At 41.6% G+C, this 22,318-nt stretch overlaps 1 long non-coding RNA gene across 1 annotated transcript; it reads right to left on the reverse strand.

Annotated features, from left to right (window-relative positions):
• Positions 1 to 14,466: 14,466 nt before the first annotated feature.
• On the reverse strand, positions 14,467 to 18,219 carry LOC131528921 (uncharacterized). The gene is made up of 4 exons (XR_009267953.1): positions 17,540 to 18,219; positions 17,162 to 17,240; positions 16,025 to 16,118; positions 14,467 to 14,913 (listed from the first exon to the last, which is right to left on the reverse strand). It is a non-coding gene; the product is annotated as an uncharacterized LOC131528921 (long non-coding RNA).
• Positions 18,220 to 22,318: the final 4,099 nt, after the last annotated feature.

A 22,318-nucleotide genomic window follows, 5' to 3' on the forward strand; every position in this document is an offset into this window, starting at 1 on the left:
AGGACATTAAGTGGTTTCACTTTATTTTGATGGTCCCTTTAACACATTATATTGACTATAAGTAATGTAGCACCTACGTTTCTACTGACTCTCATTAGAGTGTTAGTAGTGTATTAGTTGACTGGTAGGGTTAGGGTTAGATTAAGTTGACACGTTCTTGCAAAGTTACTTATAGTCAGTAGAATATCTGTTGGGAGACCAACACAATAAGGAGTTAGTAGATATGAAGCAGACAGTCTACTAATACTCTTATGAGAGTTTCTTGACATGTAGTTGCAACATTACTTAGTGTCACCAGAATGTTCAAAAGGGACCATCAAAATAAAGTGTTACCCATTAAGTAAAGTTCATGTTCCATAAATATATTTTGTAAATTTCCTACTGTACTTATATATCAAAACTTAAGTTTTGATTAGTAATAAGCATTACTAAGAACTTCATTTGGACAACTTTAAAGGCGATTTTCTCAATATTTTGATTTTTTTGCACCCTCAGATTCCAGATTTTCAAATAGTTGTATCTCGGCCTATCCTAAATTGTCCAATCCTAACAAACCATACATCAATGGAAAGCTTATTTATTGAGCTTTCAGATGATGTATAAATCTCAATTTCGAAAAAATGGACCCTTATCACAAATGTCAATAATTCTGCTTTAATCATCATCAAGTCTCTATCATTCATTAAGTACTATTCACCTATAAATGTATACAGGGGTTGGACAAAATAATATTTATGCTCATTACAATGGAGGTTAATAATATTTGTGTACACTACAATGAAAAAACAAATGATTATCTTTCATTTGGCTGTGAAGAAGTATAGTGGGTGAAAACCGAATGACAGGAACCATCAAACACTAAGAAGAATTGTGTCCAAGCAACACAAGACTACTGATGCAACGTGACAGCAAGCCTCAGTACTCACCCTAATTCCACAAAAACCAACGACAGAGAACTTCACAAAGCCACATGCACGAAAAAGCTGCAATTACAAAAACTTCAATCACAGACACCAGTGATAAAATACAAAAATTATAATAAATCCTGGACAGTTGAAGCGACAAGAGGAACTTCAGCATCTGCTCTGGTCAGCTCAATCATCTGACTGAAATATTATCAAAGAGAAGAGTGAAAAGCAGATTCCCTTGGTCATCATCTCTAAAGTGGCTATAGAGACTACTTAAAATTATTTACTGGAAGTTCTATTAAAAGTAAAACACCTTAATAAAGAAATCATGCCCATTTATTAGCCCTAGGTGTTCACATTACTTTGTACATTTGCATTTTATAGGGGTTGGACAATGTAATGATTATTATTTTATTTTTTTTAACTGATATGATTTTAAATAGATTATGTAGACAATTCAGGACCAGGAGAGAGAGAGTGTAGGAAAACCACATGAAGATAAAAATGTTTATTAAATATGCCCCCTATATGATTTTAATTAGCGTATTTACATTCAATAGGAAATGCTGACACACTCTTATTATTTCTATTGGTTATATTTTGGCTGGTTTGGGGCAGCTTCTTCTCTTTCTCTACCGTGAAGCAAAACATATTTATTTATTTACAATTTTGCTTATGTTTCTGATGTTATTTACAAATTAAAACACCTCTACATCTGAGGACCAGAAGGTATCTTTCTATATTGATTTATAAAGATGTTGATGTTTAGTTTAGTTTGAATGCAACTTTTGTGCCACCTGTGTCATTCCAATTCTGTTGCATCTAAAGTTGTAAAATAATTTATAATATGAAAATAATAAAACATTAAGTAAACACATTTCTTTCTTTGTGCCATTTAAACATAATATCCAATATCTGAAGATTGCTGAGGCTTTTATAAGTAAATTTCTTACTTTTACTCTTTGACTGTGCAATGAGAACTTACATGTTCTATATGTTGCCCTCAGAGGTTATAACCTTGATTTACCCAACTCAATTTTAACTATTTTCTCATGTGTAGACTATAGAGATGAATTGTCATTAAATTGCCTTTCATATACAGGTATTTGCATATCAGGGTTTCAGGGTTGCAACTTGGTGCTGCCGTCTTGTAAGCAATTGTGCCATGCCAATTTTTGGGATTTCTCGGGATTTTAAAATATTTTTCTTGGTGATTTGTGCTGCTGTTGGTAGATTGTGCTGGTCATTATGGGAATGAGATGTTGCGTCTGTGTTTTTTAATGTGCACCTTGTCAGTAAATCACCTGCAGAATTTTCCCGTCCCATTGGTGCTTTTATGGAATTGCACTCAAACACTAATTTGCCCTGTATAGTAAATCTGGCCCTTAATATCTGAAGAATGTCAATACTTTTTATAAGTAGCTTAAATGCTGTCCGCATGTTTCAACCCAGTATCACGCCAAAGCGTGTAGAAGACATGCTGGTCCACTCAAGGATGCATGTAATTGTCATGCTTTGCCTCCTCTAGGCGTGAAAATTACACGCATGCATGAAGGTGAAGTTACCAATAGAGTACCAGCAGGGGCGATCATTTTCTCAATGCCAACAACTCCCTACGGACCAAATAGAAGCGAATTAGTGCATTCTCCAAAAATTCCCGCGCAAGGTAAGCTTATGATTTTTGTGTTGATATTAGGTCTTTATTGTAATTTTAGCAATATGACATCACCATATTAGGCCACAGACAGGTCAGTGCCTGGACGCAACCTAAGAACCTGCCGGTCACGGCCCGGTTGGGTCATAATTTAAACCATATTTTTTTCTTTGAGCGCGGTCATTTCAGAAATCCTGATGTATGTTAGCTAACGTCTAGCTAACATCATATTTGCATGTGTGGACTGTGAATTTTTTTTGAAAATATAACATTTTTAAAAATAAAAAAATTGAATAATAGTAATAATAGTATTATTGTGTTCTGTTTAAATAAAATAGAGTGGGGGAACTATGACGTCACTTTGTAGGCGGATCGGCGGTGTGACGAGTATCCCGAACTCTCATCAGCGTTGCCCTGGAGACAAAGGCGGAACACCTGCACCGCCTCATCAGGGCTGGGCCGTTCGCACCTGAAGCTCATCAGCCCCCGACCATATAAGCCGGACGCGGCTGGGTGAGAGACAGACGACGGACTTCATTCCGACTAAGGCTTAATGTGCGCACTCTCCTCTCTTTACAGAAGCCAGCGAGTGACCGACCGACCCAGCCCTGAAGAAAGCGCCACGGGAATTGTCACCGCACGGCACGAATCCCGCACAGAGAGCACCGCACCACAGCCTCCAGCCACCTTGCACCTATCGCACCTCACTTCTTATTGAATAAATCCACCCTCCGGGGTATTTATTTGAGCTCTCCTTGTCGCGTGATTCTTCCACCCCGTCACAGTGGTGGAGAATGCGGGCATGAACGGAGGATTTCACCGGCAAGTGATCTCCATCGTCTAATCAGCGTGTTTTTTGTTTGTGCACTTTTAGGACGGCTGTTACTCCTCCCCTAGGATGGAAGAACTACTACGGCAATTGAACATCTGTCCACGCGCCAAGGCCAGGCTGATCAGGAAATCGCCACCCTCCAGCGCGTTCCGTTACCCGACCCGCGCGTGCAGGCCACCCAACTCCTGCCGAAGATGACCGCCCATGATGATGTCGAGTCATATCTGCAGATGTTTGAAACCACGGCCATCACGGAGCGATGGGATCCAGATGACTGGGCACGGGCGCTGGCCGCTCTCCTCACGGGCGAAGCTCAACGTATCTTCTTCAGCCTACCAGCGGAAACGGCGGAGAATTATGAAGAGGTGAAGAAGGAGATTCTCGGCCGCGTGGGGCTCTCCCCGATGTGTGCGGCCCAGGCATTCTTCGAGTGGACTTACCAACCCCGGCGACCCGCGCCGTCCAAGTAGCCGAACTTTCTCGCCTAGCCCAACACTGGCTGATGGTAGGCACCCCCACCGCCGCCCAGGTAACGGAACGCGTGGTCGTCGATCGCCTCCTCCGAGCCCTACCCCGTAGCGTTCGCCCCACCGTAGGCATGAGGAACCCGACCACAACATCTGAGTTGGTAGAGGCGATCGAGCTGGCTGAGGCGGCCCATCGACGCGAGGCAGGGGAGCGAGTACCACCTTTTCCCTGGAGGGTGGCTCCAGAGCAGCGCGCGCCGGAGAGCATCTCACGGCCGGTAGACAGGACAGCGGCCCCCGAGCCTCAAGATGAGTCCATGCCCACGGCTCCCTCTTCTCCCAAAGCCCGGACCTGGTGGGCAGGCTGTGTAGTTCATCAAGAACAGCCAAAAGGGCCTCCGACGGCCACAGTTAGGATTGGTGGCCGGCATTACAAGGCAGTTCTGGACTCCGGAAGTGCCGTCAGCCTCGTCCAGACAGGAATATTGCCCCCGCCGCATGAGACCAAAGCCACAGTACCCATTACCTGTGTCCACGGGGATACACGGGAGGTCCCCGTGCGCCGCATCACCATCGCCGCGACTCCAGGTTCGTGGCCGGTGGACGTAGGACTGGTGAAGGACCTACCCGTGACTGTCCTGTTGGGACGAGACTGGCCGGGGTTCGAGGCCCTGCTCCGCGCTACTACACAGCCTGCCTACCCCAGTGGGGGCCACCGTGGACGGCGCGCTACCAAGAAGCCCAGCGGCCGTCCCGTTCTCCTGGGCTCGGACAGTGGGCGAGATGGTGAGTCCCCCTCCCCTAATACTAACCTCTTTTATGATGTATTCCAGCAGGTTACGGGAGGGGGCTCGTTTGGCCGGGCCCAGCGAGAAGACGAGCGGCTTAAACATTGTTGGACCCAAGTGCGTGTCCTGGAGGGGAAGGACACCAGGCCCAAGCCCCATCCTCTCCCCCACTTTATTGTGGAGAACGGCCTGCTCTACTGTGTCGCCGAGCGAAGGGGGGAGACAAAAAAACTGCTGGTGGTCCCCAGGTCGAAGACGGAAGCGGTCCTTCATTTGGCCCACGCCCACCCGCTAGCAGGACATCTCGGGGCAGGCAACACTATCCAAAGAATCCGAGACCGGTTTCATTGGCCCGGCCTGGAGGCCGAGGTCCGACAGTACTGCCAAGCCTGCCCCGAATGCCAGAAGACGTCGCCATACCACCCTCCCCTCACCGCTCATCCCACTGCCCATCATAGAGGTGCCCTTCGAGCGCATCGGGATGGACCTGGTAGGGCCGTTGCCAAAGTCGGCCCGGGGACATGAACACATCCTAGTCATCGTGGATTATGCCACCTGGTATCCCGAAGCCATCCCCCTCAGGAAAGCCAACGCCAAGACCATCGCACAAGAGCTCTTCTTGTTGTTTAGCCGGGTTGGCATCCCTTCGGAGATCCTGACCGACCAGGGAACACCGTTTAGCAATACACCAGAGCAATACAATACAATACACCAGAGCAATACACCCAAGATGGCGGCGCGAGTACATCGCGAGGCTCTGGGTCTCTCCAGATTTTGCAATTTTGCGGTATTTTTCTTACTCATCTCGTGCCTGTTCGTGCAGAACAGTTGTGCCTTTACATCGTACACCCGTTGTGAGCTTTTGGATATCGGTTTGCGAATTTCCGACACTTTTATGGACAATCTTCGACTCCTTCCTGAGATCGCTAGGACACCCGAGGCTATGCACCCTACCCGGCCGGGCGGAAGTGCTCGCAGGTGGCGTCGAGATCGTAAACAAAGGCGGGGGAAGCACGGAGGACTAAGAGCTAAGCTAAGGCTAACACCACACCGGCTCTCTTTACCCAGCATTTTCCTTGCCAATGTACGGTCGCTAGTGAACAAAATGGAGGAGATTCGACTCAGCATCACACACAGCAAGAAACTTTTGAACTGTAACGTCCTAATCTTCACGGAAACCTGGTTAAACAGCGGAATACCGGACACCGCTATTGAGCTAGCGGACGCCACACACTCGGGCGGATAGAACATTAGATGGCTCCGGTAAGACCAGAGGTGGTGGATTGTGCATTTACATTAACAAAGCTTGGTGCACAAACTCTGCTATTGTTGGGAGTCATTGTTCAGCTAACCTTGAGTTTCTCATGGTTAAATGTAGACCGTTTTATCTACCGCGGAGTTCACTTCCACCATTATAACTGCAGCCTATATTCCCCCGGATGCTGATGCCAAGCTTGCTATGAAAGAACTTCACGCAGCCATCAGTAAACAACAGACTGATCACCCGGAAGCGGCTTTTATTGTTGCAGGTGACTTTAATCACTCAAACTTAAAGTCAGTGCTACCCAAGTTTCACCAGCATGTTTCCTGTCACACCAGAGGAAACAAAACCTTAGACCATGTTTACACAAACATGGCTGGAGCTTACGTTGCGACACCCCTCCCCACCTGGGACAGTCAGATCACCTTTCTTTGTTCCTCACCCCAAATATGCACCCCTCATCAACCGTGTGAAGCCATCAGTGAAGACCATCAAGGTGTGGCCTGCGGGGGCAGATTCCACACTCCAGGAAAGGTTTCTACACACAGACTGGAGTATGTTTGCTTCTCAAGCCACCAGTGGCGCTCACACAGACATTGACTCTTACACCTCCTCTGTATTGGATCATATCAATATCACCATTGACAGTGTTACAACCCAGAAACAGATCACCACATATCCAAATCAGAAGCCTTGGATGAACAAGGAAGTGCGACTCCTGTTGAAGTCACGCAACACTGCCTTCAGATCAGGAGATGCACAAGCCTACAGCACATCCAGAGCAAACCTGAAGAGGGGCATCAAAAAGGCCAAGCACTGCTACAAGCTAAAGATAGAGGGACACTTTTCCAACTCTGACCCTCGACGCATGTGGCAGGGCATTCAGGCCATCAGTGACTACAAACCCACCCACTCCACCCCCGCAGCCACTGATGTCAACTTCCTGAACGAGCTAAATTACTTTTATGCTCGCTTTGAAAGAGACAACAGAGAAACTGCCACCAAGCTCAATCCCTCAGATGACCACCCACCAATCATACTCTCCTCCACAGATGTCTGCAAGGAACTGAGCCAGATCAGCGCGCACAAGGCTGCTGGACCAGACAACATCCCTGGTCGTGTTCTCAGGGCATGTGCGGAGCAGCTCGCTGGGGTTTTACAGACATTTTCAACCTGTCTCTTGCCCAAGCAGCCGTACCAACATGCTTTAAATGCACTTCCATTGTGCCAGTGCCAAAACACTCTAGTCCGAGGTGCCCTAATGAAGTGCTTTGAGCGGCTGGTCCTGGAACACCTAAAAGACTCTCTACCATCCACATTGGACTCACACCAGTTTGCCTACCGTAGCAATAGGAGCACAGAGGACGCAGTTTCCATGGCACTGCACTCTGTGCTCACTCACCTGGACAATAAGAACACTTATGCACGTATGCTGTTTGTTGACTTCAGCTCAGCATTCAACACTGTCATCCCAACCAAGTTAATAGCCAAACTTGGAGACCTGGGCATCAATACCTCAATGTGTAACTGGATTTTGGACTTCCTGACCAACAGACCCCAGAATGTTCGATCAGGATTCACCTGCTCCACATCCATCACACTTAACACTGGTGTACCACAGGGCTGTGTGCTAAGCCCGTTTCTCTACTCCCTCTTCACCTCCGACTGCAAGCCTGTGTATGGATCTAATTCCATCGTCAAGTTTGCAGACGACACCACGGTGATTGGCCTCATCAGTAACAACGATGAGACTGCCTATAGGGAGGAGATCCAGCACCTGGCCACATGGTGCACTGAAAATAACCTGCTCCTCAACACCACCAAAACGAAGGAGCTCATCGTGGACTTCAGGAAGGAGTCAAGAGGCACACACGACACCATCCACATCAATGGAATGGCTGTTGAGCGTGTCTCCAGTTTCAAGTTCCTGGGGATCCACATCTCGGCGGACATGTTGTGGAAAACCAACACCTCCAGCCTGGTCAAGAAGGCTCACCAGCGCCTCTTCTTTCTGAGGACACTGAGGAAGAATCAGCTCTCCTCTGCTATACTGGTGAACTTCTATCGCTGCGCAATAGAAAGCATCCTGACCAACTGTGTCACAGTATGGTATGGGAGCTGCTCTGTTGCGGAGCGCAAGGCACTGCAGCGGGTGGTGAAAACTGCCCAGCGCATCACAGGGACTCCACTACCTGCCATCGAACACATCCAGAGGAAACGCTGTCTGCATCGAGCTCGCAGCATCCTTAAGGACTCCTCTCACCCAGCCCACAGACTGTTTTCTCTCCTGCCCTCCGGCAGGCGTTTCAGGTGCCTCCGGACCAGGACCAGCAGACTAAAGAACAGTTTCTTCCCCAGAGCTGTCTCTTTACTGAACTCTACCCCCCGTTGATCCACTTCCTCATATATTATTAACTCTTCTCTCCTACCTCACATCTGCCTTATTTGCACTACTGAATGTAAATTTTTATCACAGTAACAACTGTTTACTTTTGTATCTTGCACTACCATACCTAAATTGGACTATGCTCATTTGCACTGCCGACTGTTGTTACATTATCAATGCTTACATTAATATTTTGCACCGTATGTCTAATTGTAATACGCAATCACTTCCACTGCACTTTTACACCTTGTTTATAGTAACAGTCATCTGTATATATATTATATTGATAGTACATATCACCTGTAAATTCTGCCTATAGTAATAGCCATCTGTATATTTATTCACTATACATATTCACCTGTAAATTCTGTATATTTATTCACTATACATATTCACTTGTAATTTCTGTATATTTATTCACTATACATATTCACCTGTAAATTCTGTTTATATTAATAACCATCTTTCTATATATATTTATACATATACTCAGTACATATCCTTGTCCTGCACTTATTCAACCATTGTATATACTGCACTTGCTACTATTGCACTTCTGGTTAGACCTAAACTGCATTTCGTTGCCCTGTACCTGTACTTGTGTAATGACAATAAAGCTGAATCTAATCTAATCTAATCTTATGTCCCGGCTAATGGCTGACCTCTGCCGCCTGCTCCGGGTGAAGCAAGTGAGGACGACTGTGTACCACCCCCAGATGGATGGCCTAGTAGAGCGGTTTAACCAAACCCTGAAACAAATGTTGTGGCGAGTTGCCGCCGAAGATAGAAGAGACTGGGACCAAATGCTGCCATACGTCCTCTTCGGGATTCGGGAAGTCCCACAGGCGTCCACCGGCTTCACTCCGTTCGAGCTCCTCTTCGGAAGGCAACCTCGGGGACTGCTCGACGTCGCTAAGGAGGCCTGGGAACGCCAACAACCCACCCCACACCGGTCCCTCGTCGAGCACGTCTCCGAGATAAGGCACCGGATAGACCGCGTCATGCCATTAGTCCGGGAACACCTGGCCAAAGCCCAACAGGCCCAAGCTTGCCACTACAACAGGCCAGCTCAGCCTCGGGAATTCCAGACGGGCGACCGGGTTATGGTACTGGTCCCCACCTCAGCCTGCAAGTTTCTGGCCACCTGGCAGGGGCCCTACACCATAACGGAAAAGGTCGGACCGGTGACCTACCGAGTACAGCAACCAGGGAGACGGAGTCCCCAACAGTTATACCACATTAATCTGCTTAAGAAATGGGTGGGGTCCAGAGAAGAAACCGTAGCCCTGGCCGCCGTAACACCCGTCTTGGTGGATACCAACCCCAATCTGTCGGCAACGCAGAAGGCTGAGCTGCAGCACCTGGTCGGTCAGTTTTCGGATGTGTTGTCCTCTGTCCCCGGGAAAACCCAACTGGTCCAGCATGACATCCGAACACCACCAGGAGTAGTCATAAAGCAACGGCCCTATCGGATCCCAGAGGCTCGTCGGCAGGCTATCGAGGAGGAAATCCAACAAATGCTAAAGTTGGGGGTGATCAAACCATCACGCAGCCCGTGGTCCAGCCCCATCATCCTGGTCCCAAAAACCGACAGCACCCTCCGCTTCTGCAACGACTTCCGGCGCCTCAACGAAGTGTCAGAGTTCGACGGATACCCAATGCCCCGAGTGGATGAACTATTGGACCGCCTGGGAAGGGCCCGGTATATATCCACCCTGGACCTGACCAAGGGCTACTGGCAGGTCCCCCTCTCTGCCGAAGCCAAGCCGAAGACGGCCTTCTCCACCCCCCCGGGTCACTGGCAGTACCGGACCCTTCCCTTCGGCCTTCACGGGGCCCCCGCAACATTCCAACGGCTCATGGACATCGTCCTCCGTCCACACCAGAAATATGCGGCCGCATACTTGGATGACGTTGTGATCCACTCGGAGCGTTGGGAGGACCATCTAGACCGTCTGCGGAGGGTGCTTACGGAACTACGAAGGGCTGGACTCACCACCAACCCAGGCAAATGTCACCTAGCGCTCTCCGAGGCCAAGTACCTGGGCTTCCGAGTCGAACGAGGCCTGATCAGACCCCAGGAAAGGAAGGTAGAGGCGGTCCGCGATGCCCCGCGAACCACCACGAAAACCCAGGTACGAGCGTTCCTGGGATTGGCGGGCTACTACCGCTGCTTCATCCCCAACTTTTCCTCCATAGCCGCCCCCTTGACAGACCTGACCAAGAAGGGGCAGCCTGAGCGTGTCATCTGGAGCCCAGCGACGGAAAAGGCCTTCCAGCAAATCAAACACGCTCTGACCGAGGGACCAGTCCTGCGAGCACCGGACTTCGGCTGCCCCTTCTTGCTGCAGACGGACGCATCCGAGACAGGGTTGGGAGCCGTCCTGTCCCAAGTCCAGGAAGGTGAGGAACACCCTGTCCTCTATATCAGCAGGAAGCTGACAAAGGCCGAGAGGAACCATGCGACCGTCGAGAGAGAGGCTCTGGCCATTAAGTGGGCAGTCCTGGAGCTGCGCTATTACCTGTTGGGCCGAAGATTCACCTTGCTCACAGACCACGCTCCCCTACAATGGATGGCAAAAGCCAAGGACACCAACGCCAGGTTGACGCGGTGGTTCCTCGCGCTCCAGGACTTCTGCTTCACCATCCGTCACCGAGCCAGAGCCTCCAACGCCAACGCCGACGGACTCTCTCGGATCTGGTCAGCTTATGCAGGTCTGTCAGGGGTCACTCCCCCCCCCCAATTTACCCCTTACTGTTATCTCGTTTTGCCTCCAGGACCAGGTCAACGCTTAGGGGGGAGTGTGACGAGATTCCCGAACTCTCATCAGCGTTGCCCTGGAGACAAAGGCAGAACACCTGCACCTCCTCATCAGGGCTGGGCCGGTCACACCTGAAGCTCATCAGCCCCCGACCATATAAGCCGGACGCGGCTGGGTGAGAGACAGACGACGGACTTCATTCCGACTAAGGCTTAATGTGTGCACTCTCCTCTCTTTACAGAAGCCAGCGAGTGACCGACCGACCCAGCCATGAAGAAAGCGCTACGGGAATTGTCACCGCACGGCACGAATCCCGCACAGAGAGCACCGCACCACAGCCTCCAGCCACCTTGCACCTATCGCACCTCACTTCTTATTGAATAAATCCACCCTCCGGGGTATTTATTTGAGCTCTCCTTGTCGCGTGATTCTTCCACCCCGTCACAGCGGTTAGCATGAAACTGGTTCCTTCGATAAAAAAACAATAGGATTTTCCCTTAGGCTTTTGGATTATCGCAAAAATAAGCTCTGTGTTCAACCATAGTTCATGAAATGTACACGTTTTGTCCATCAAGATAATCTTGACAAGATAATATAACTTTGACGAATTTTGAAGCCGAAATAAAAGCGCCAGAACTGAAAAGCTAAACTTAGGCTATAAACGAACTACAGCACCACGGTCGCTCGCCATCTGCGTCACCACCAACGCGCTCCCGACAACTGTTTCAAACTTATTTTTAACATGTTCAGTGAAGGATTTACTCTGTATATGAATTTTAATCCACGCTACAGGAACCGTTTCATGAATAAATACAAAACTAGAGACAAACTAAAACTGAAATGAGACATTAGTAATAAATAGTATAGTGAATAAATGAAATAATCATAACTAAAGGACATTTAAAGCACGTATTTCTGTACATTTCGAAATAAGGTGCATTAAAAGTCAATAAATCCTTGATTAATATGAATATTTTAATTAAAAACATATCCCCGTGTATTTAAATAACAGCAGAGGGAGCGAGTTTTTGGATATGGTAAGATTAAACTTATTTAGTGAACAAAGTACCACATTTAGCTATCATTTTGTTAGGATTGGTACACAAAATGTTATTTTATCCGTGCTTCAAGGAAATCCTCAATCTATGTTTTCTAACCGCTTCATGTGGCCGCAAACATTTAATTTTTACGTGCCTTTAAGCAATATTCATCATTAAAGTTTAACTTTCACCACGTTAAGCCGGCAAATGTGATGTTTACATGTAATAATGTAATTATTACAGCGACAGCGTCTGTAGTCCCATTTAGCATTGTTAGTAACCGTCTTTTTTAAGAAACATAACAGCTTAAAAAAATCACGAGTGTGGTGTGACTGGTGTGTTTTATGTCGTAGAATAAAACGTGAAAGTATCTTGAGTCTGTGTGAACCATGGACCTTATTTTAGGGATTTAATCAAAATCCCATTCAAAAAACCCATTGACTCTGGGACGTTGGAACCGGAAGTGCTAAAATGCTAACTCGCTTCCAGGTTTTCGCCTACAAAGTGACATCATAGTTCCCCCACTCTATAGTAACGTTAGCCTAATATGCACTGCCGGTTTTATAAAAGGGCGTCAGTGAATGAATTATCACAGGTTTTTTTTTTTTATGTTTTGCCCTGTAATCGAAATCTTATATAGAATTACAGTTATTTATTTGCCCAGCGCATTTTTTTAAATTTTGTAAACCCCCTTGCTCGCTGATATGTTATGCGCACTTGCATTACAGTTAACATTACAGCCTTTCTCTGCGTCCAGTGTACTTTCTGTTCTGTTATGCAGTCCTGCTTAAAATTGTCATAAACTTGAAGTAATTAGAGAATTATTCTATAGGCTAAAATATATATGTCACTCATTTCTATGAATTCTGATCAACTACCTTACTGCACATGGGGTTTTTTTACATCTTGTCCTGGTTTGTTTCAGTGAGAGAAGGACTTCTCAAAATCTCTTTGTGTCTTCCGCTTACTCTATCTCTGATAGAAATGCCAGGCCAGGGGTCAACGATTCGGAAATGTGTGGTGTGCCATAAACAAATGAATGTGGCCTGTAAAACCTGCAGAATTTGCCAAGGAGAGCAACCACATTAAGAAAAAACTTGACAAGTTCGATCAGAAGCAGGAGAGCTGGGTGCATGCCCAGAAAAAAAAACAGGACCACCTCTCATTTACAGGATGAAGCATATATGTTGGTATGCAATTGTTTTTAATGCAGATTATTTTTCAAAAGTTGCTAATGCACATTTAATACCTTTTATTCAATATCTGTTATTTGTGTGTGTCCTTGTAATTTTAGCTAGAACAATTGCAGGCCCTGGGAATGAGGGCTGTTGCATTGCTGTCAAAGACCGGAAGAAGGCCAAATGAATGGGTGTCTGAGGTTTTGGCACCCCGTTGTGAGCTGACAGAGACATCACATAAATGCCTAGAAAGAATTAAGGACCTGTATGATATTGTTATTCAAGGTAAGAATATATATATATATTTGTTTTAAAAAGTCATGCATTTGATGCCTTGTGTCCCTGTCACAGGTAAGGCTGTGCACAGCTAACAAATTTATGTTCTGAGAACGTTTTTGTAACGTTCTGTTTTGGTTGTGGGAACGTTATTTGGAATGTTCCAAAAATGTGGAAATGTCCAGTTTGCGTTACGTTGCTAGAACGTTATTTGATGGTTAGCATAATGTTCCTACAACGTTCTTGAAACCTTCATTTCACTAAAAATATAACATTCTATGAACGTTTATTTGGAACATTCCAAGAACGTTAAAATGTCCAGTTTGCTTAATGTTCCTAGAACGTTATTTATTGGTTAGCATAACGTTCCTACAACGTTCTTGCAACCTAAATTTCACTAAAAATATAATGTTCTATGAACGTTTATTTGGAACATTCAAGAACGTTAAAATGTCCAGTTTGCTTAATATTCCTAGAACGTTATTTTTGGTTAGCATAACGTTCCTACAACGTTCTTGCAACCTAAATTTCACTAAAAATATAATGTTCTATGAACGTTTATTTGGAACATTCCAAGAACGTTAAAATGTCCAGTTTGCTTAACGTTCCTAGAACGTTATTTTTTTGTTAGCATAACGTTCCTACAATGTTCTTGCAACCTAAATTTCACTAAAAATATAACGTTATATGAACGTTTGTTTGGAACATTCCAAGAACGTTAAAATGTCCAGTTTGCTTAACGTTCCTAGAACATTATTTTATGGTTAGCATAACGTTCCTGCAACCTAAATTTCATTAAAAAAAATATAACATTATATGAACGTTTATTTGGAACATTCCAAGAACGTTAAAATGTCCAGTTTGCTTAACGTAGCTAGAACGTTATTTAATGGTTAGCATAATGTTCCTACAACTTTATTTCCACCTACATTTTCTTAAAAATACAACATCCTAAAAACATTTATTTGGAACATTACAAAGTTTAGTTTAATAAAATGTTATTTTAAGATTAGCAGTATTGCAACATTTGCTTTCAACATTTTTATTAACACAACCTTCCAGATACGAGCAAGTATATAATTACATGTGCATTTCAACAGGTATCTGAATTATTAAAGATAATCACTTTCAAAAAGTTCATTAACACATTGAACAAATTGGTGAAATTTGCATATCATGTAAAATAATAATAATAATAATAATAATATGTAGTTTAATATTTATGACAATGAACTATAACTTCACAGCTAAATATAAACTATCATATCAACATTTAATAATTGAGGACTTCTATATGAATTTGAGTGTGGTGTGTGGGTGCTGAAAAACTGTGGTCCATGTCCTGTCTCCCCACGCTCCATCTATAAAGTAAACAGATTGGCTGAGGTTACAAAGTGATATTACAAAATGCCTATAAAATAATTAGTGTGGCTATGCCAAAAAAATTATTAGGATCTGTGCTGTGAGTTCTACAAATATTACATTACTCAAGAGTCAAAGGTAGTTTCATTTGACTTGGCATATGTTACTTTCATTGACAAGCTACTTTCATAGCAGCATTAAGAAAAACGTCTTCTGAAGCATCATTAGATTAAGAAAAATATAAACATTCAAATAATACATTTTCATCGTGTCATTTCCAAAAAACAATTTTTAGGTCAACATAAATTGACCTAATTTATTCATCTTGATAGGTATACACATGCACACTACTGGAAATACGTCATAATAGGGTAGTTAAGTCAACTGCAATTTCCATTTTATACCAATTTGAAACAGGAAAAATCCCTTCAAATATAGATAACATTTAGAAGTTATCAATAAAGTTATTAAATGGCAAAAGTTGCCTTGTTACATGTTATTAGCTAATAAACTGTTACATGAACTCAGTTAGGGAAGGAAACTCAGAGATAAAACAGGTAAGATTAATAGGTTCTAGTAGGTGTTTCTGGGTAGGTATGCTAACATTGAACCATTAACTGACAGTAAGAATTTTTGCTATTAATACATCAGTTAAATTGTTAAAGAATAATTCGTAATGTTTTCCTTTAAAAAAAAAAATGCTGCATGGATTAAAAAAACGGCATTGACAAAATGGCATTGAGAGCAAAAAAACAAGTTACACGTAAGTTGTTAGTTAATCCTTTAAATTTTACAGGTATTCAGAAACAAGATAAATAACAGAAGGTATAAGTAGCTATTATTATGTCTCAAAGGCTAAACTATAAACTTTTTGAAGCTTGAAAATAAAGACTGTCTAGACTTCCAATGGAAAGACAAAAATGATGAATGAATATCAAAAATAAAAACATTTGTTTGAAGATGAATGAAATTCATTCAAAATGAATTTGGAAAAACATGAGGGTGAGTAAACCATGACAGAATTAATTTTTTTTTTTAACTATGCTGATCTCAGCTAAAATTTTTAAATATTGCCAAGTAAATATAAAGTTGTCCTGACATGTGTCCTACCTTGTGTATCTTGAAACAATCTGCAGAGACTACTTTTCAGATAGTAGTAGATCTGCCAGGATCATAACTTGAATGGCTGATGCCATTATTGTCCCTGAAGACAAAACACAAAATTAGAGAAATTTAACTCACAATTAAGCAACATTTATGGACAGCTTATTTTTATGAATCATAACAAGACAAATTTTAACCACTACAAACTTAGCATTAGCATTAGCAATTACCTGACATCTTTATAAAAAAAACAAAGCAACTTTAGGATAAGGGAAAGTAGAAGTTTTATTAACTATATTAGTTAAGTATATAAATGTATAACTATAATCAGAACTTAAGACTTCACTGGTATTTTTCTGAAGCAACACAAAATATCAAAAGACTTTGACGGAATGACAGACAAACTGAAATTTAAAATGCTATTCACTCTGCCAATTCAGTCTGAATCAAATTGGTGGCACACTACATTACATCAAACATGACCGGTCTTTAGATGTCATTCTTGTGGGATGTTAGTTTGTTGTTTTTCATCTGTATTGTTTAACGTTATTCACGATTTGATCAATCTTTAGGTTTAAATTTCAATCTAATATTCACAAAACAAAAGTATACTATTGCTTCAGAAGACTTAACATTTGTGCTGCTGGTCATTTCTGGTCATCATTACATCTGCATTAATAGCAATTCATCAAAATATAAAAACTGAAGAACGATGAATTTAAATAACTGTTTATAAGGTGACAAATTACATCTTGTACAACACTAAAGCCCATCAATTTGTTTAATGTGAATACTACTTAATTTATTTTAGGCCCATATTAGTATCAGCCGTCTTGTTGCAAATGACCCCTCGCTGCCTTTGCACTGAAAAGATTGATTTCAAAAGCATGACAACAATTTGTTAGTATGAATTTTAAGAAAGACAACGTGAGGAGCAAATAACAGTGTAAAATGTTAACTAAAGTTAACAAAACAGCCATTATAAATGCTCCTCAGCCCCTTTGTTCACTGCGATCGGCGGATTTAGAAAACTTGATCAGCATCACATGGATATTCTAGATGAAACTGACAAAGCGGATAATAAATAATGATTAACTAAAAGTTTAAACGTATTGTAATACAGAGAATATGTCTTTGCTTTACCTTGCTTGAGTACTGTGGCGAGTGACGGTTACAGATGACGACATCCTGTCAGCTGTCTCTCCAGTTTGTCTGTGTCCAGCTGTGAGAACCCCCACACACACACACACACACACACACACACACACACACACACACACACATACATACACACACACACACACAAAAATCTTAATTTATCACTGACAAACTGTTGTGTATAACACTGCATATTTAACACTTGCCGTTGATAACTTTGATGTGGTTGGTTGTTAGCTCCTTGCTTCTTTGCTAGCTAACATTACAATGATAACTGAGCTGGTTAATCTTCAGATAAAGTTGACAAAACACAAAATAACGTTCAAAAGTGCTTTAAATAAGAATACAGAAGTGAATGCTTACCTATTATTTTCCGTGACCGCGTCGTGAGCCGTCCGGCTGTGATCCCGTCCGTGACTGTGAGCTGTGGGGGATGGGCGGATGAGACTGACTGAAAAATGCGCGCGGTTTTTGAAAAATAATATTTTGTCTCGAGTAAAATTAATTTCTTTAAAAGTATTGATCTATGCTTAATATGAAGCAGATTGATGTATTTATTATATTATCTTTAGTTATGAAGGCTATTTAATTAATATTGAGAGAGATAAAGCAAACGTGACTTCTCGAAAAACAATGTTAGAAATCATGAATTAAGCTAATTTTTAGATTAAATTAATTTATACTTATTTAGATTGAGTTCCCCTTAACCTAATGAGATTTTGAGTTCACATCACAAATATATATTGAGTTGAAATAAAAAAAATTTTGTTAAATTAACTAATTTAATTTAGCAATGCCACTGATTTACAGTGTATGACATTTCACTATAGGCCTATGACTTCAATAAGTTATAAAAGATATATAATTAATAATGATAAAGTATATAATTATAAAAGATTCAGTGACTCATTCAGGTGATTTGCCACATCCTAATCGAGGTTGTAGTTTCATATTTAAATACATTTTATTTTTCTATCATATTCGGTTCTATTCTATTCATGTTTTATATAGCCTATAAGTTGTTTTTTCTTTTTTTCTAAAGATGTTTCTCCCAACATTATGGTAATGTTCATAAAGTAGCCTGCAATCATAAAGACATGAATACTGTTCTCAGAATGTTTTGATAACAACATAACATTTAGCATTTAATTATTAATTTAGAAATTATATTACATTACAATAACGTTCTAAGAATGTTGTTCTAAAAATGTTTTCTCTCAACATTATGAGAACGTTCATTAAGTACAAATCAAATCTTAAAGACGTTCCAAGAACGTTGATTTAAGAACATTTTCTATCAGCATTATAAGAACATTCATCAAGTAAAAATGACGTCCTAAAGACGTTCCAAGAACGTTGATTTAAGAACGTTTTCTCTCAACATTATGAGAACGTTCTAGAAGTACAAATAACGTCCTAAAGACGTTCCAAGAATGTTGATTTAAGAACGTTTTCGATCAGCATTATAAGAACATTCATCAAGTAAAAATGACGTCCTAAAGACGTTCCAAGAACGTTGATTTAAGAACGTTTTCTCTCAACATTATAAGAACATTCATCAAGTAAAAATTACGTCCTAAAGACGTTCCAAGAACGTTGATTTAAGAACGTTTTCTATCAGCATTATAAGAACATTCATCAAGTAAAAATGACGTCCTAAAGACGTTCCAAGAACGTTGATTTAAGAACGTTTTCTATCAGCATTATAAGAACATTCATCAAGTAAAAATGACGTCCTAAAGACGTTCCAAGAACGTTGATTTAAGAAAGTTTTCTATCAGCATTATAAGAACATTCATCAAGTAAAAATGGCGTCTAAAGACGTTCCAAGAACGTTGATTTAAGAACGTTTTCTCTCAACATTATGAGAACGTTCATGAAGTACAAGTCACGTCCTAAAGACGTTCCAAGAACGTTGATTTAAGAACGTTTTCTATCAGCATTATAAGAACATTCATCAAGTAAAAATGGCGTCCTAAAGGCGTTCCAAGAACATTGATTTAAGAACGTTTTCTCTCAACATTATGAGAACGTTCATGAAGTACAAGTCACGTCCTAAAGGCGTTCCAAGAACGTTGATTTAAGAACGTTTTCTATCAGCATTATAAGAACATTCATCAAGTAAAAATGACGTCCTAAAGGACGTTCCAAGAACGTTGATTTAAGAACGTTTTCTCTCAACATTATGAGAACGTTCATGAAGTACAAGTCACGTCTAAAGACATTCCAAGAACTTTGATTTAAGAACGTTTTCTATCAGCATTATAAGAACATTCATCAAGTAAAAATGATGTCCTAAAGGCGTTCCAAGAACGTTGATTTAAGAACGTTTTCTCTCAACCTTATGAGAACGTTCATGAAGTACAAGTCACGTCTAAAGGCGTTCCAAGAACGTTGATTTAAGAACGTTTTCTATCAACATTATGAGAACGTTCATTAAGTACAAATCACGTCCTAAAGGCGTTCCATGAAGCGTTAATTTAAGAACGTTTTCTCTCAACATTATGAGAACGTTCATGAAGTACAAATAACGTCCTAAAGACTTTCCAAGAACGTTGATTTAAGAACGTTTTCTATCAGCGTTATAAAAACATTCATCAAGTACAAATGACGTCCTAAAGACGTTCCAAGAACGTTGATTTAAGAACGTTTTCTCTCAACATTATGAGAACGTTCATTAAGTACAAATCACGTCCTAAAGACGTTCCAAGAACGTTAATTTAAGAACGTTTTCTATCAACGTTATGAGAACGTTCATTAAGTACAAATCACGTCCTAAAGACGTTCCAAGAACGTTGTTCTAAGAACGTTTTCTATCAACGTTACAAGAACGTTAACAACGTTATAAGAACGTTCCAAAAACATTATTTTAATAACGTTTTGTACTAACATTAACACAACTTTTAAAGAACGTTAGTGAATGTTCTGGGAACGTTCCCTGTTAGCTGGTTGCCTAATCTCAACTAATGGAGAATTCAGATTATCATTGATGCTTTTGGTTTACAACTGAAACTAATTGGGAGAGGCTGCCTAGCTAGCTATTTAGCTACTTACTTTTAAGTATCATTTACATTTAGCAGACGCTTTTATCCAAAGCGACTTACATTGCATTCAAGTTACAGTTTTTTTACATTTTTATCAGCTCTTGCTTTCCCTGGGAATCGAACCCATGATCTTAGCGTTGCTAGCGCCATGCTCTACTATTTGAGCTACAGGAAAGCTGCAGGAAAGCAATGTTATCAATAAAATAACATTGTAATAATTGCATTTGCTTGGTTTTCATTTTAATCTTAAATAGAATAGAATGCACACACCAGATGATCCAGTCCAGATGCAGGGCCACACACTTGGCTTTATACTGAACCAAGCGTGAACTTTTTTTACAAATGCATGCAGATATGCTGCCTTATTTCATCCACACATTTGAAATGAAGTGAAGGCAACACCCTAAAACAGCACTTGGCCCCAAACCTAGTGCTCCATGCGCATTAACTCTGACCTGCGAACTCCTATCACATGAAAACGTGTGATCAACTGCAGATCAATACATGATCACAGTATGACCTCGTAGCTGAATTAAAAATACATACATTTAAAACTGCAGTGCTGCTGAAAAGTGGAGTAGATTGTATGTTTTTACATTTTAGACGTATTGATATTTGTGTTAAATTTCAGTTTTTTAAAAGATGCTGCAGAGCGTGACGTTATATTGTGGCCGGTGCATGTTCAAAATAGTGTGACCACGGCTTTGCTTTTTTCGCTAGCCTGTATTTTATCATTTGTTTGTTTATAACATAAACTATGACATTGAATTGAGAGACAGGTAATAACCCATGCCATAATTTTAATTGTACAAATCCAGTTGAAAAAGTGGCATAAATGGTCAACCACCCGACCACCAGACTATCTTAAACATCCATCACATGTCTTTTTTTCCTTGTTTTTAACTGATGAAGGTGTGGAAAAAGGAGGCTGTCCAGTTCCCACTACAGTGCGGCCACATAAAAGGAAAGGTGTGTTGATGTACTGCGTGTAAATCCATTTATTCTAATTGACATTAATTGTTGTGAGTCTTCGTGAAGGCTGTATTTCCATTTGTAAGTGGTTTATTAGGTTTGGGCAATGTCCAGATGTATGTGTTCATTTGTTTATTTAACAGTAGGGGTGAACAATTAATCGAAATCACAGTATAACCTTCTGTAATTTTAAATTCATGAGATGCAAAATGTGTGTCAAAATAGCATTTTAAGTTAAATATTGTGGTGCTTCAAAGATGTTCTGGCCTACACATCATATTCTACAGATTTAAAGAGATAGTTGACCTAAAAAAGAAAGTTCTGTCATTAATTACTCACCGTTGTGTCATTCCAAACCCGCAAGACCTTTGTTCATCTTCAGAAGACAAATTAAGATATTTATAATTTTTTTATGAAATACAAGAGCTTTCTGACCCTCCATAGACAGCAGTATAACTGAAATGTTCCCCGAGCCAGAAAGGTTGCAAGGACATCGGTAAAACAGTCCATGTGACATCAGTGGTTCAACTGTAATTTTATGAAGCTACGATAATTCTTTTTGTGCCCAAAGAAAACAAAATAACCATTGTATTCAACAATTATTCTCCTCCAAATCATGTATTACACCGTTATTGAGAGTACCATGATGCATGCATGTTTGTTCCTCTGCACATAAACAAGGTGCAGCACAGCGCAGCGCATGCATATTCTACGGTAGCAGCAGAAGCACACACATGCATCGTGGTAGTCTCCATAATTGTGGATGATGATGATTTGGAGGAAAAGAATTGTTGAATAAAGTTTGAGCACAAAAAATATTCTCACATCTTTGTGAAATTATCGTTGAACCACTGATGTCACATGGACTATTTTACCGATGTCCTTAATATGTTTCTGGGTCTGGCAACATTTCAGTTGTGTTGCTGTCTATGGGAGGGTCAGAAAGCTCTTGGATTTCAACAAAAACATAATTTTTGTTCTGAAGTTGAAAGAAGGTCTTACAGGTTTGGATCGACATGAGTGCGAGTAATTAATGCCAGATTTTTCATTTTTGGGTGAACTAACCCCTTTAAGATTAAAATCTTTGTTTGGTATAAATCCTTGCAAAAATCACACCACGATAATT

This window comes from Onychostoma macrolepis, chromosome 21, assembly GCF_012432095.1.
Source record: "Onychostoma macrolepis isolate SWU-2019 chromosome 21, ASM1243209v1, whole genome shotgun sequence".
Lineage (NCBI taxonomy): Eukaryota > Metazoa > Chordata > Actinopteri > Cypriniformes > Cyprinidae > Onychostoma > Onychostoma macrolepis.